The 14,771-nt window shown below is 39.9% G+C and overlaps 1 protein-coding gene across 3 annotated transcripts in view; it reads left to right on the plus strand.

Moving 5' to 3' along the window:
* The window catches only part of LOC126237033 (ribonuclease P protein subunit p30), an 87,573-nt gene that overhangs the window by 51,343 nt on the left and 21,459 nt on the right, over positions 1-14,771 (plus strand). The window lies entirely within an intron of this gene.

Genomic DNA, 14,771 nt, shown 5'->3' on the forward strand with positions numbered 1-14,771 from the left:
CTAAACCATCAGAAAAGAGTTCAGGGAATTGTTTCAGCAAGTTAGCTACACTGTCTTTAGCTTTGAATGCAGTCACTGACAACACATTGTCCTGAATGTTAAATCCAAACAAATCAAGGCCGAAGATGTTCTCACAATCGCATGATTGTAGCACAGTGAAAGTCACAGTTTGCATATGCGAGCCATACATGGCATGCAAAGTACATTTTCCGAGAATGGGAATGTCTTGTCCATTATAAGCTGTCAGGTGCGTGCTAGTTTTAGATGGGCATGGGGAGCCTAACAGTTCATATGTGTTATAATTCAGCAATGTAACAGGGGCACCCATGTGCAGTTTAAATTTCATACGTTTTTCACCAATATGCAAATGAACAAAAAATTTGTTAGACTGGCGTATCACTGAAGAAACTGTTCACTTGCTAGTTTTGCTAATGCCTGCAGCAGGCTTTGATTACGCTGCATTGATTACATGGGGCCCGTGACTAGATTTTTGTGAGTGGGCAGAATTCTTGTGTTAGTTCTGTTGAAAACAAATGGATTATACGTGACCTTTCTTGCCACAGGTGTAACACTGCGCTTGTTGGGATGGGCAGTCTTGGTGTTCGTGCCATGAATAGCACTGAGGGCACAACTTAATTCTGTTTGCCTGTGTAGAGAACTGTTTACGTGGTGTGGTGAGTCGGGCTATTGCTGCCTATTGGGCCAGTTTTAAGCAAGGTCCAACTCAACCCGACAAATCGATGGTCACTCATATTTATCAGTGCCTGTAGCACCTGAATCATACTGATCTAGAATTTGCACTATGTGCTGAAATGATAAATCTGATTGTTTCAAAATCTTTTCTCTAAGTCTGACATCAGGTACATTATCCATGATCGCATCATGCAGCATAATATCTGAATATAAAGCACCAAAAGGGCATTTGAATTTGCATTTCCTTGCCATACCCTGCAAATCTGTTACCCATTCACGATAAGTTTGTTCTGGCTTTTTCTTTCAACAAAAGAATTGGTCCTAGCTGCCACCACATACACTTGTTGTTCATAATAGTTAGTCAGCGAATCTACAATGTGATCATAGGAAAGTTCACGTGGAATGGTGTTAGGGAATAATTTCTGAATGAGGCGAAATACTGCACTTCCTACCGTGGACAAAAAGTAATGTAGTTTCACAGTACCTGGTACGTTGTGAGCAATTACATGGGCTTCATACTGTTGCAACCACTCGAGCCATTCCTCTTCTTCACTGAACTGGCGAAAAGGCAGTGCTTGAGCAGGGGTGGGTGAGGTGGGTTGTTCATCTTGGAATAGACAAATGCAATAAACAGAAAATGCAAGCAATAAAAATAAGCACAAAAGTAAAGAAAATTTCTGCAATGCCTACCTGAAAACACTGATTAGCAAAAACACTGTAAGACACTGGGTTGCTGCTATGGGATCTGTCGACCTCTCATCGCCAAATGTTAAATCCTGCCTAGTCCTCAAATATGAGGTGTCTAGGAAACTTGCTTTCTCCGATCACTAGACAACAATTCAAGCAAATCGTATTAATGAGTTTTATTACAAAAGGAGCAGTTACAATACTTAACTTTGTGTTACACAGATGTGTCGCAAGCAAAGGGCGACATGCAAAATAAGCAATGTTTTGCAGTATAAACAGTCCTGCAGCTGCTGTACAAGTCACTAGTCTTGAAGCTACTCCTGAACTGCGCTGCAACCAGTCATGCGTGCACTCATGTCCTCTTCACCTAGGGGCTGCTGCCGTCACGTTGTCATCTTAGAGGGAGATCCGGTCAGCGTGCGATTGGCTGACTTCCTCTCACAGCCTTCTCTATTCTGCCATTCCTGACTGGCATGCCAGCTCTTTACTTTATGCTGTAAGGCACCATTCATACTAAGGTGATATAAGATAAGCAATATATCAAAACAACATACAATACATGACCCGAACGGACAGATACTTGAAATCTAAAGGGTGGCTATAGAAAAGGTTCACAGTGGCGCAATTGTGCGACATATCGCAAGTGACATGTCTCTCCCATGCCGCTTGCCGGTCTCTGCGGCAATTAGTAGTGTACGATATTTCGAGCTGTTAACATGACGGGAAGAAGAGAAGACAATCTGTACTTCATTTCATTAATTTAGTGAAAGCTTCTTAGTGCATCTGGAATTATTCCATTGCCGCATACAGTAAGACAGATATGATGAGTGCCACATGGAGGGAAATTTCATCAGAAATAAAAGAAGGTAAGTGCATGATTTATTTATTTATTACGTAAAAGACAAATAAGTAATTAAATTGTAATATTATTAACTCATATTGTAAATATTTTGAAATCCTCACACGAAATAAGTAATTCAATTATATTTCAAAGATTAAGTATAATTCATTTACAAAAATGTTGCTTCCAATTAAATTTTTATTAACATGATAGATTTAAGAACTTAACATTATTTTAAATTAACAAATAATAAAGTATGCCCAACTGTTTTATTTTATATTTTCATATTTTTTAATTTTAATTTGAACTTTTTACAAGTATATACAGAATTTGTTGTTCTAAATGGCTTGGTCTTGTAAACCTGCACATCTCCATTGTGTAGGGATTCCACCAGTTGGCTTCAGAAAGTATTCACCTAGTTTATTTCATAAGCAATTTGCTTCATTCAAATTATTGCTCCCCCCCATGAACCATGGACCTTGCCGTTGGTGGGGAGGCTTGCGTGCCTCAGCGATACAGATAGCCGTACCGTAGGTACAACCACAACGGAGGGGTATCTGTTGAGAGGCCAGACAAACGTGTGGTTCCTGAAGAGGGGCAGCAGCCTTTTCAGTAGTTGCAAGGGCAACAGTCTGGATGATTGACTGATCTGGCCTTGTAACAATAACCAAAACGGCCTTGCCGTGCTGGTACTGCGAACGGCTGAAAGCAAGGGGAAACTACAGCCGTAATTTTTCCCGAGGGCATGCAGCTTTACTGTATGATTAAATGATGATGGCGTCCTCTTGGGTAAAATATTCCGGAGGTAAAATAGTCCCCCATTCGGATCTCCGGGCGGGGACTACTCAAGAGGATGTCGTTATCAGGAGAAAGAAAACTGGCGTTCTACGGATCGGAGCGTGGAATGTCAGGTCCCTTAATCGGGCAGGTAGGTTAGAAAATTTGAAAAGGGAAATGGATAGGTTAAAGTTAGATATAGTGGGAATTAGTGAAGTTCGGTGGCGGGAGGAACAAGACTTCTGGTCAGGTGACTACAGGGTTATAAACACAAAGTCAAATAGGGGTAATGCAGGAGTAGGTTTAATAATGAATAGGAAAATAGCAACGCGGGTAAGCTACTACAAACAGCTTAGTGAACGCATTATTGTGGCCAAGATAGATACGAAGCCCACACCTACTACAGTAGTACAAGTTTATATGCCAACTAGCTCTGCAGATGACGAAGAAATTGAAGAAATGTATGATGAATTAAAAGAAATTATTCAGATAGTGAAGGGAGACGAAAATTTAATAGTCATGGGTGACTGGAATTCGAGTGTAGGAAAAGGGAGAGAAGGAAACGTAGTAGGTGAATATGGATTGGGGCTAAGAAATGAAAGAGGAAGCCGCCTGGTAGAATTTTGCACAGAGCACAACTTAATCATAGCTAACACTTGGTTTAAGAATCATGATAGAAGGTTGTATACATGGAAGAACCCTGGAGATACTAAAAGGTATCAGATAGATTATATAATGGTAAGACAGAGATTTAGGAACCAGGTTTTAAATTGTAAGACATTTCCAGGGGCAGATGTGGACTCTGACCACAATCTATTGGTTATGACCTGTAGATTAAAACTGAAGAAACTGCAAAAAGGTGGGAATTTAAGGAGATGGGACCTGGATAAACTGAAAGAACCAGAGGTTGTACAGAGTTTCAGGGAGAGCATAAGGGAACAATTGACAGGAATGGTGGAAAGAAATACAGTAGAAGAAGAATGGGTAGCTTTGAGGGATGAAGTAGTGAAGGCAGCAGAGGATAAAGTAGGTAAAAAGTCGAGGGCTAGTAGAAATCCTTGGGTAACAGAAGAAATATTGAGTTTAATTGATGAAAGGAGAAAATATAAAAATGCAGTAAATGAAGCAGGCAAAAAGGAATACAAACGTCTCAAAAATGAGATTGACAGGAAGTGCAAAATGGCTAAGCAGGGATGGCTAGAGGACAAATGTAAGGATGTAGAGGCTTATCTCACTAGGGGTAAGATAGATACTGCCTACAGGAAAATTAAAGAGACCTTTGGAGATAAGAGAACCACTTCTATGAACATCAAGAGCTCAGATGGAAACCCAGTTCTAAGCGAAGAAGGGAAAGCAGAAAGGTGGAAGGAGTATATAGAGGGTCTATACAAGGGCGATGTACTTGAGGACAATATTATGGAAATAGAAGAGGATGTAGATGAAGATCAAATGGGAGATACTATACTGCGTGAAGAGTTTGACAGAGCACTGAAAGACCTGAGTCGAAACAAGGCCCCCGGAGTAGACAACATTCCATTGGAACTACTGACGGCCTTGGGAGAGCCAGTCCTGACAAAACTCTACCATCTGGTGAGCAAGATGTATGAAACAGGCGAAATACCCTCAGACTTCAAGAAGAATATAATAATTCCAATCCCAAAGAAAGCAGGTGTTGACAGATGTGAGAATTACCGAACAATCAGTTTAATAAGCCACAGCTGCAAAATACTAACACGAATTCTTTACAGACGAATGGAAAAACTGGTAGAAGCTGACCTCGGGGAAGATCAGTTTGGATTCCATAGAAATACTGGAACACGTGAGGCAATACTGACCTTACGACTTATCTTAGAAGAAAGATTAAGGAAAGGCAAACCTACGTTTCTAGCATTTGTAGACTTAGAGAAAGCTTTTGACAATGTTGACTGGAATACTCTCTTTCAAATTCTAAAGGTGGCAGGGGTAAAATACAGGGAGCGAAAGGCTATTTACAATTTGTACAGAAACCAGATGGCAGTTATAAGAGTCGAGGGACACGAAAGGGAAGCAGTGGTTGGGAAGGGAGTAAGACAGGGTTGTAGCCTCTCCCCGATGTTATTCAATCTGTATATTGAGCAAGCAGTGAAGGAAACGAAAGAAAAATTCGGAGTAGGTATTAAAATCCATGGAGAAGAAATAAAAACTTTGAGGTTCGCCGATGACATTGTAATTCTGTCAGAGACAGCAAAGGACTTGGAAGAGCAGTTGAACGGAATGGATGGTGTCTTGAAGGGAGGATATAAGATGAACATCAACAAAAGCAAAACGAGGATAATGGAATGTAGTCGAAGTAAGTCGGGTGATGTTGAGGGTATTAGATTAGGAAATGAGACACTTAAAGTAGTAAAGGAGTTTTGCTATTTGGGGAGCAAAATAACCGATGATGGTCGAAGTAGAGAGGATATAAAATGTAGACTGGCAATGGCAAGGAAAGCGTTTCTGAAGAAGAGAAATTTGTTAACATCGAGTATAGATTTAAGTGTCAGGAAGTCTTTTCTGAAAGTATTTGTATGGAGTGTAGCCATGTATGGAAGTGAAACATGGACGATAAATAGTTTGGACAAGAAGAGAATAGAAGCTTTCGAAATATGGTGCTACAGAAGAATGCTGAAGATTAGATGGGTAGATCACATAACTAATGAGGAGGTACTGAATCGGATTGGGGAGAAGAGGAGTTTGTGGCACAACTTGACCAGAAGAAGGGATCGGTTGGTAGGACATATTTTGAGGCATCAAGGGATCACCAATTTAGTATTGGAGGGCAGCGTGGAGGGTAAAAATCGTAGGGGGAGACCAAGAGATGCATACACTAAGCAGATTCAGAAGGATGTAGGTTGCAGTAGGTACTGGGAGATGAAGAAGCTTGCACAGGATAGAGTAGCATGGAGAGCTGCATCAAACCAGTCTCAGGACTGAAGACCACAACACAAATTATTGCTTTGACTGAATGCACTTTTATCTGGTAATGCTGGTATCACAGAACACTTATTAAATTGTTGTGGAACATATGATTGGCCTTCTCGTCTGCGTATAAAATTATGAACCACACATGCTGCGTTAATAGTATGCACAGCATTACTTCTGTTGGTATAAATTGGTTGGTCAAATAGACGAAATTTTGAGGTTAGCATTCCAAACCTGAATTCCACACTTTTTCTGCCTCTCAATAGTTGAAAGTTGAATATTCTTCTCGCATCATTTAAAACTCTTTTTGGAAAGGGCCACATTATATAATGCTAGAGAGGGAATGATTCATCTGCCACAAAGTAGAACGGAAAAGGATTGTCATTTGCCTCACCCGGCAAGGGAGTTGCTTCGGGTTTTCTCAATTTATTACTGTGCAATAATTCTCCAAGTGTTGATTTGTGATACACATCACCGTCACTATTCTGTCCATTGTCTCCAACCTCTGTTGCGGTGAACATTCCATCTGCGTCAGACAAAGCCATTAGAATTGTTGAAAAGAATCCTTTATAATTATAATCTGTGGACCCAGTATTTGGGGAACACTGAACGCAGAAATGTTTGCCATCGAGAGAACCAATACAGTTTGGTAAATTCTATAACTCATAATAATGTTTTGATATTTGCCTGCAAGTTTCCTCCATTGGTTGTGGCATATCGGCAATTGTGAGGCCATATAGCAGCACAAGTCAAATGAACAGTGTAACTGACGTTTGATTTACCTCTGTAATATTGCAAGGAAAGGTCCTGAAAACTGCTTCCAGTAGCTAGATACCAGAAAAAGTTACAAAAATTTTTTTTCTTTGTTTTCAACAAGTTTGACACTACAATAAAAACAAAATTAGAGTTATAACATATATGTTAACTAAATTGAGGGTTTTAAATAATAAATTGTTGCATAAGTCTCACTGTGTTTTCATTTTATCAAACAAAATTTTTAAATAAATCCTATTGATGTCTACTTTTTAAAATCTTGTCTCAGAAAAGAACTGTCGAGAGCAATGGAAGAATATCAGAACAGCATATGTGCATTCGCTGAGACCACCAAAGTCTGGTGCTAACCAGAATTCAAAGAAAACTTATTATTTGACTGAGCATTGAGCTTTTCTGCAACCGTATTTGAAAGGAGGAAGTACGTCCAGCAATCTTCGTGTTGAACATACAGGAGTAGAGGAGTCCAGTATTACTCAAAACGATAAAAGCGACACATTTGTTGAAGAGAAAATGCCTGACAAAGCTTCTTCCGCCCAATTACTTGAAAAACCCTCTTGTAAAAGCTCAAGTGAAACACACGAAAAACGAAAGGTAAAAGACCAAGTCAACGACGCTTTTATAGAATGGATTAAAATGAAAAAATCTGCTAATAAAAGTAACGAAGATGCTGATCAGCATTTCCTACTTTCTCTTTTACCTGATCTGAAAAACCTTAGCATGCATCAGAGGAGGATTTTCAAAATAAAAACAATGTATCTTTTTACATAAGTTGTTGGAAGAAGACAAAGAATAGAATGTGGAATCCAGTGTTTCAGCTGGTTTCAGTCCTTCTACTTTGAGTTCATCATCCCATCATGACATCTCACAAACTCAGTCTGACATGAGCAATATTGCATTGACTTCGGGACTCAATCCGATTACTCCAGTGCCGCAAGAAAGTGAAACTAATTGGTACAATTTGTAAAATATTATTAACCACTATAAAAATAAAACTGCTCAATTTCATTAATACTACTGTTTACATTTATTTCTGTTTACCTTATAGTAATCAGAAGTTTTTGATCTGGAGAAATAGCCTTCCTGAATTGTGTATCTTTTTTCTTTTCAAGGGTTTGTGACACTAGGCACTTCAGAAAATTGAAGTTTTCAGGATTCATTCGATAAAACTCGCTGAATTTTGATTCATGTTGTGACAGCTCTCGAGAAACAAGAGCTGAGCTGTGGTGCACGTTTGTAAGATTGTAGGGATGTGCCCAGTATTTCCTTTTCCTCATCCTATGCCTGAGCCAATAAGCCACTACAATGTCTTCCTCACTTGAGCTCTTATATGTAACTGAAGTAATGAGACTTGTGTTCACGCCACATTTTTATTGCCCATGTCACACCGATTTATCGCCCGCTGTCATGAACCTTCCTAGCAATGTATCGTCACAATATATTTCTTATTACATATCACTTATCTTATGTCGCCTTAGTATGAGTGATGCCTAACAGTACCAATCCCTTGTGTGATCGAAACTAGACTATGGGTGTTTCGTATACCCATCTAGACATCTGTCCATCTTATGCCATCTAAATACAATCTACCATTGTGGCATCTGTTTGGCCACTGGTGATTTTTACAGTAGCTGGGTTGAGAGTCTGTATGCAGAAGCTGCCAAACTACCGTTGTCATACCGATGTGATGTTTTCCTCAGTGGAAACGCATGCCATTTGTCTGCCATGCCTGGCCATCCACCCTTGCCTCCTTCTTCAACAACTCCTCTGACCGCCAGTATGGGGCACATACCTCTTCTCTGTTACCTTCTGGTTCGCTTTTGGTTATTGCTCTGGCAGCTTAACCCATTCACGGGCTGTAGGGGATATATTTCCCACTATATGTATTTCTGTACAGCATTTATGGGAATTTGTGTTACCACTTCTGTACACTACTGGCATTTAATGGCATTCCACTGCACCAGCTGTAGTTTCTGTTTATTGTGAAATATAGCCTTTAGGACTGTGGAAAGCATATATCTCACCAAACAACGGTATTTTTAATGGTTATTGGGAAGTATGGTTACAACCAAAGTAGTTTCTGGGAGGGGCTTGGGAAGTATACTATGGTTACCACCAAAGTATCTTCTGGAATCTCTCATTTGTGGTCCTTGGGAAGCACTTAAACAACCAACTTAGGTGTGTCCCAAAGCTTTTGGAATACATCTTAACACCTCTGTCAACGCCTGACATCTGTTGGTAGTACACTGCACCAGGTGTGTGAAAACTGCTACAACAATTAATCAATCAATTTCTGTTTGTCATGCGATCACTTCTGTTGTCAGAGTACATTGCTTCGCTTCTGCCATATACATCCATTGTTATCTGTATCAGCTCATACCTTTGTTTGATAAAGTTTCTAGGATTGTTTTCACATTTTGGTAAGTAAACTTTAATATTGGTAACAAATATTTTTAAAATAAAGTAAAAGAAAACATAAAATAAAAACAGAAAACACTGTTCATTAATTTTTTATGTGTAATGGCAACACATAAAAAGTCACAAAAGGGAAGTGGAAATCCATTTACCACCGCAGTTTTAATACCTCAAAAAGGTGCTGTGGTGATATATGTACTACCATAGTTTTTTATCCTAAATCACAAAAATAAAATTATCAAAAAATTAACATAGTAAGTTGTTCACAATTCTAATAGGATAGCAAAAAAATTATCTTCACTGAGTTGCTACAAAAAATGCTCCTGTGAAAGGGTTAACTTGACACTACCTGCCACTTACCTGATGGGTATGAGCCCTTCACCAACTTGGCTTCATGCAGTGGCCCGTGTTCAGCTTAGACTTCATTCGCTTCCTAAGAACACTACTACAGACTCGCTCTATCACCATATGTCTCTCAACTTTTGCACAGGAATTCACGATAGTACCTTTGGGTACACTGCTGGTTCTTAGACTGACCGTGGTGTCGGGTGTGCCTTTGTCATTTCAGTATCGGTTTCTGGAACACTTTTCAGTATTTACAGCGGAGCTCTTCGCCATCTCTCAGGCGACACAGGCTTTCAGATTGTGTAATTTGCTTCGACTCTCTCAGTGCCCTTCAGAGCATCTGTATGCTGTACACCGTCCATCCCGCAATGCAATGGGTCCAAGAAAGCTTCCACTTGCTCACTCTTGATGGAGCCACTGTGGTGTTTATGTGGTCCCTCATCACATCGGTCTGATGGGAAACGAGGCCGCTGACACTACTGCCAAGGCTGCAGTCCTCCAACCTCAGTCACCTAGTTCTTCCATTCCTTCCGATGATCTTCCATGTTTCCATCTGTCACTTTGGCAACACCACTGGTGTTCCCTTCATGTAAATGAGCTCCGAGGAATTGAACCTCTCCCTGCAGCTTGGCCGACCTCCTCTTGGCCCTCTCGCTGTGTGTAAGTTATTTTAGCTAAGTTGCATATTGGCTACTGTCATTTTAGCCATTGCTATTTGGTAAGTGGTGATCCCCCACCACTCTTTCTCATTGTCATCAATCTTTGGCAGTTTGCCATTTCCTGACTGAATGCCCTTTTTTTAACCACTTACATTCTAATTTATATTTGTGTCTCAGTTGTCAGCTGTTTTAATGAATGACGCATGGGCTGTTGACCATGTTTTACTTTTTATTCATCGTAGCAATATGGCAAAGGACATTTAATGCTTGGTTCAGGACATCCATTGTCTCTAAAGCATATTTTATGGACCTTTTTCTGAGGGGAAGTCCCTTTTTTTAGCTGTCTTTCCTTTTGTCAGTTGGGCTTAAGGTGCAGTTGCTTTTAACTCCTTTTTTCTCTTAGTGTTCTGACATGGGTGCATATAACCTTAGTTGTTTTTGCACACTAAAACAAAACAAAACAAAAAATCCCCCTCCTCTGACAGCACAGCTTCCCTGTGCTGCACCTAACAGCCCTATCCTGTCCCCACCATGTCCCTGCATACTCCCACAGACAGCACTAGCATCTTCTCCCACCCCTTTCTTGCTATCCTTCCCCTCCCCTGCCACACACCTCTTCCATAACCCATCTTCCTAAACACCTACATTGCTGTTCACATGAGATGGAGTTGCAGTCAGACCTTAGCACTGGGGGATGACTGTGTGTGTGTGTGTGTGTGTGTGTGTGTGTGTGTGTGTGTGTGTGTGTGTGTTCTCTTTCTGATGATGGACAGTCTGAAAGCTGAACAGTTCTAGCATACTTTTTCAGGTTGCCTGCATGTGACAGGACGTCTGCTTTGTGTAAAGAGTAACAATCTGTCCTTTCCATATTGTTGTAAGTTTTACATTAGATTTTGTTACTTCTTCATGTTTTATAAAAGCGTACATACATTCTCTTTTTATAAATGAAATGTTTAGTGACACAGAGCAGTATATTTTGACCCTACTTGAGGGCTTTGGTGTACATTTGCTGTACAGTCTTAAGCTTCACCTGGCACAGTTGTTCACTTCCCAACATCAGCTCCCATGATACATATGTATCCACTTACTCTCCCATATATCATAAGTTTGTTGGCACAATGTGTAGTAGTCATCCATGCTTTGTCCTAATATTATTGTACATATAATGTTTAGGGCATCTTGTACTTGGTACACATTAATTGTTTTAGCCTGAGCACTGCCTGTAAAAAGTGTTACCAGTTAGGATCCTGCTATCTTGCTGCATACAAGTTGGGAAATTGAAATGACCAAATACTGATTCAGTTAATTTCTCCTGTAAGAATCTTTTAAGAAATGTTTATTGAGATCTCCACAAACTACTAACTGTTTTTTCTTGTGTGATAGGTAGCTCAATAATGTATCTGGAGTTCTCATAGTTATGAAGTGGAGCAGCCAGTTTACAGGATATGTGTACTTGCTTTGCTACCTGTCAGACATTTTATGGTACTGGGCAAGTGACCAAAAATTTTTATTGCTGTATATTGATTCCTTCTGAGCTGCTGACAGCTTTAACAAAGGGTAATAAATGTCGTTTCTTCCTTTAGTGTTGTAGGTATGGATATCACTGTTCTCCTCAAATTGTGATAGATTATTTATGATGAATTTCATTAGTAAATATAGGTATTGTGATAGTGCAGTTTAAAGCCTCTCCCCTTGAAGAGGTACCTTTATAATGTTTGTGGGTGAACATTACATATTTCTATTACTGCTCACTTTTGTACGATCAATACTTTCTTTCTAAGTGATGAGTTAACCCAGAAAAGTATTCTGTAAGATATTGTTGAGTGGAAAAATGCAAAATATGTCAGGAGGTTAATTCAAACAATGGAAAATCCAGGATGGAATGTAACAGTATTTTGAAAAGGAGAGTTGCTACTCGCCATATAGCGGAAATGCTGAGTCGCATTTAGGCACAACAAAAAGACTGTCTCAAATATAGTTTTCGGCCAATAAGGCCTTGTCAAAATTAGGCAACAAACATACACCTACACTCTCATGCAAACGCAACTCACACAAACGTCAAACTCTCACATACATCATACAGGAAGTTAATTCATTTGTTTCCAAGATTAGTGATTATACAAAGGGCAAAAGTGACTGAACTTAATTGTTTGAGAAGCATAGTAATATGCTCCTTTCACTTCAAGTTTTCGTCAGTTTATGCACCTAAAAACTTGGAGCATTCTACCCCATTTACTGACTCCTGCTCATATGCTACACCAATTATTGGTATGACTGTAATTGTTGTACAGAACTGAATACAGTGTGTTTTTTCCAAAATTTAGGGAGAGTCCATTTTCTGAGAACCACTTACTAATTCTATGGAAAACATCATTTGCAATCTCTTCTTTTGTTTTTTCTCTTTAAGGGATTTTATTACAACACTAGTATCATGTGCAAAAACTACCAATTCTGCTTCTTTAAATGTTAAGTGGGAAGTCATTAACATAAAAAGCTGGAAGTTTCCTAGATGGTATCTATAGACTGTTACAAGTACACAAGAAATGTTCTGCAATAACAACTCAAAAGTACATTCTTGTAGTTGCTGATCTACACCACAGCTGCTTGTTTCAATGTTTTTTGAGGTTGTGTCCAACTTTTACATATGTTGCAACTACTCCTTTTTCCATGTTCACACTACACAAAAATGACACTAGTCTATAATCTCAGATATTTAACTTTTCTATCCCTGTGGTTACATGGTTTTCAGAAACACACTTCAGAATTTTCCACTTCATCTAGACATACAAGATGCTCTTCTATCTTGTTTTTCAGCCTCCAAATGTTTGATTAAACCAATCATTTTACTTTTCTGGAAACTGTTTCATATATTATGGTCATTTTCTGTTCTAATTTCTTTCAAGACTTGTCTGTCTATAACCTGACTCTAACCTAAACAAATGTGCTCCTGACTCCATTAATCACAGGGATTTTGCCTTGTTTGCTTATGGTCTCTCTTACATTTCTGCAAGATACTCAGTTAAGCTATCCTTCCCCAGCCTGTGCAGGTGCACACCATGATTTGTTTATCTCTATCTCCCAACTGCAGCAACAGATGTGGTACAATTACGAGACTTTGTTTCAGTCAGAAGCAATCCACTCAGCTCTTTGTTTACGCTGCTGACAGCTGTGTTAACCCAGGACTGGCCAAGACACTGTAAAACCTCCACAGACCATGCTTGAGTGTGTGCTGTTGATGCTCTTATTTTCTCCAGGTGACCCTTGATACTATGTAAATCGCTAGCCAGACTGTTTTCTGCTCCACCTATTGTAAGTATCTGAGCTTCTTCATCAAAATCTCTACACACAACACCATATGTTCTGTCACCTGGCTAAGTTTGGCACTATGTTTCATGATGCTTGTGACCTGGTAGTCTACACCTAGCTTAACAGTAGCATTTGGCCTGCACCTCTTCCATGACAGCTGCTAGCAGCAGGACTCTTTTTCTTTCTACTTGAATTTTCTACCGACATAACCTTAAACTTGTTGCTAAGTGCCAGTGGTACTCTACTTTACTCAAAAACTGTTTGAGGCTCCTCTCCTATTTCAGGTAATAAGTGAAATTGATTTGTAACCAGAACCTCAAATGTGATTTCTGTTGCTTTCTCCTTTTGCTTATTACCTGTTATCTTTTTCCAGTTCCCATTGTCTCTTTCCCTCTTCATCCTATCTAATCCACAATAACACCATATCTACAGGGTGTGATCACTAAGTAGTAGGGCTGAATTTCTGTAGCACGAATTGAGCAATGGAGAGGGTTGGACTGCTTGTATGTGATAGTGTGGAGCCTTCCGGAGAGACCGATATTTTTTCCAGTCGCCTGCAGGGAAGCAAAGAGAGAGCACATCAGTTTTTGTGATCCTTTGTTCAGTAGTGCAGTCACATTTCAAGATGGACAAAAATCTCGAGCAGAGCTATGCCGTCGAATTCTGCATGAAACTTGGGGAAAACCGCAACTGAGACCCTCAGAATAATTAAGGACACTTATGGGGATGCTACCCTGAGACGGTCAACAGTGTTAGAGTGGCACAAGCTGTTCCGGAAGGGGAGGGAGCTCATTGAAGATGACCGGCGTACTGGTCATCAGCTTCAAGGATTGATGAAAATGTGGCCAAAGTGAAGGCACTCCTGCACCCCGACTGGCATTTAAACATTTGTCTGACGGTTGATGAGTTGGGGATGTTGTACGATATCATCCGAAAAATTTGTTACTGAGGATTTGGCCATGCAAAAGGTGTGCGCTAAGTTTGTGCCAAAAATCCTAAGTGACGAACAAAAACTGAATCATGTGCAAATTTGCTAGGAAATTCTGAACTGTGTCCAAGAAAGCCTAAATTTTCTTCACAATGTAATTACTGGTGACGAGTCCTGGTGTTTTGTGTACAACCTGGAGACCAAACGCCAGAGCGCTGAGTGGCACACCACCAATTCCCCGTGTCCGAAGAAAGCCAACATGAGCAAGTCAAGGGTCAAAACTGTGCTCATTTACTTTTTTGACAGTCGTGGTGTGGTTCAATGGAAGGTTGTGCCTTCTGAACAAACTGTGAATGCTAAATTTTACGTGGAAGTGCTTGAAAGGTTGTGCAAATGCATCCTCCGA

The sequence above is a fragment of the Schistocerca nitens genome, chromosome 2 (assembly GCF_023898315.1).
Source record: "Schistocerca nitens isolate TAMUIC-IGC-003100 chromosome 2, iqSchNite1.1, whole genome shotgun sequence".
In the NCBI taxonomy this organism is placed as follows: domain Eukaryota; kingdom Metazoa; phylum Arthropoda; class Insecta; order Orthoptera; family Acrididae; genus Schistocerca; species Schistocerca nitens.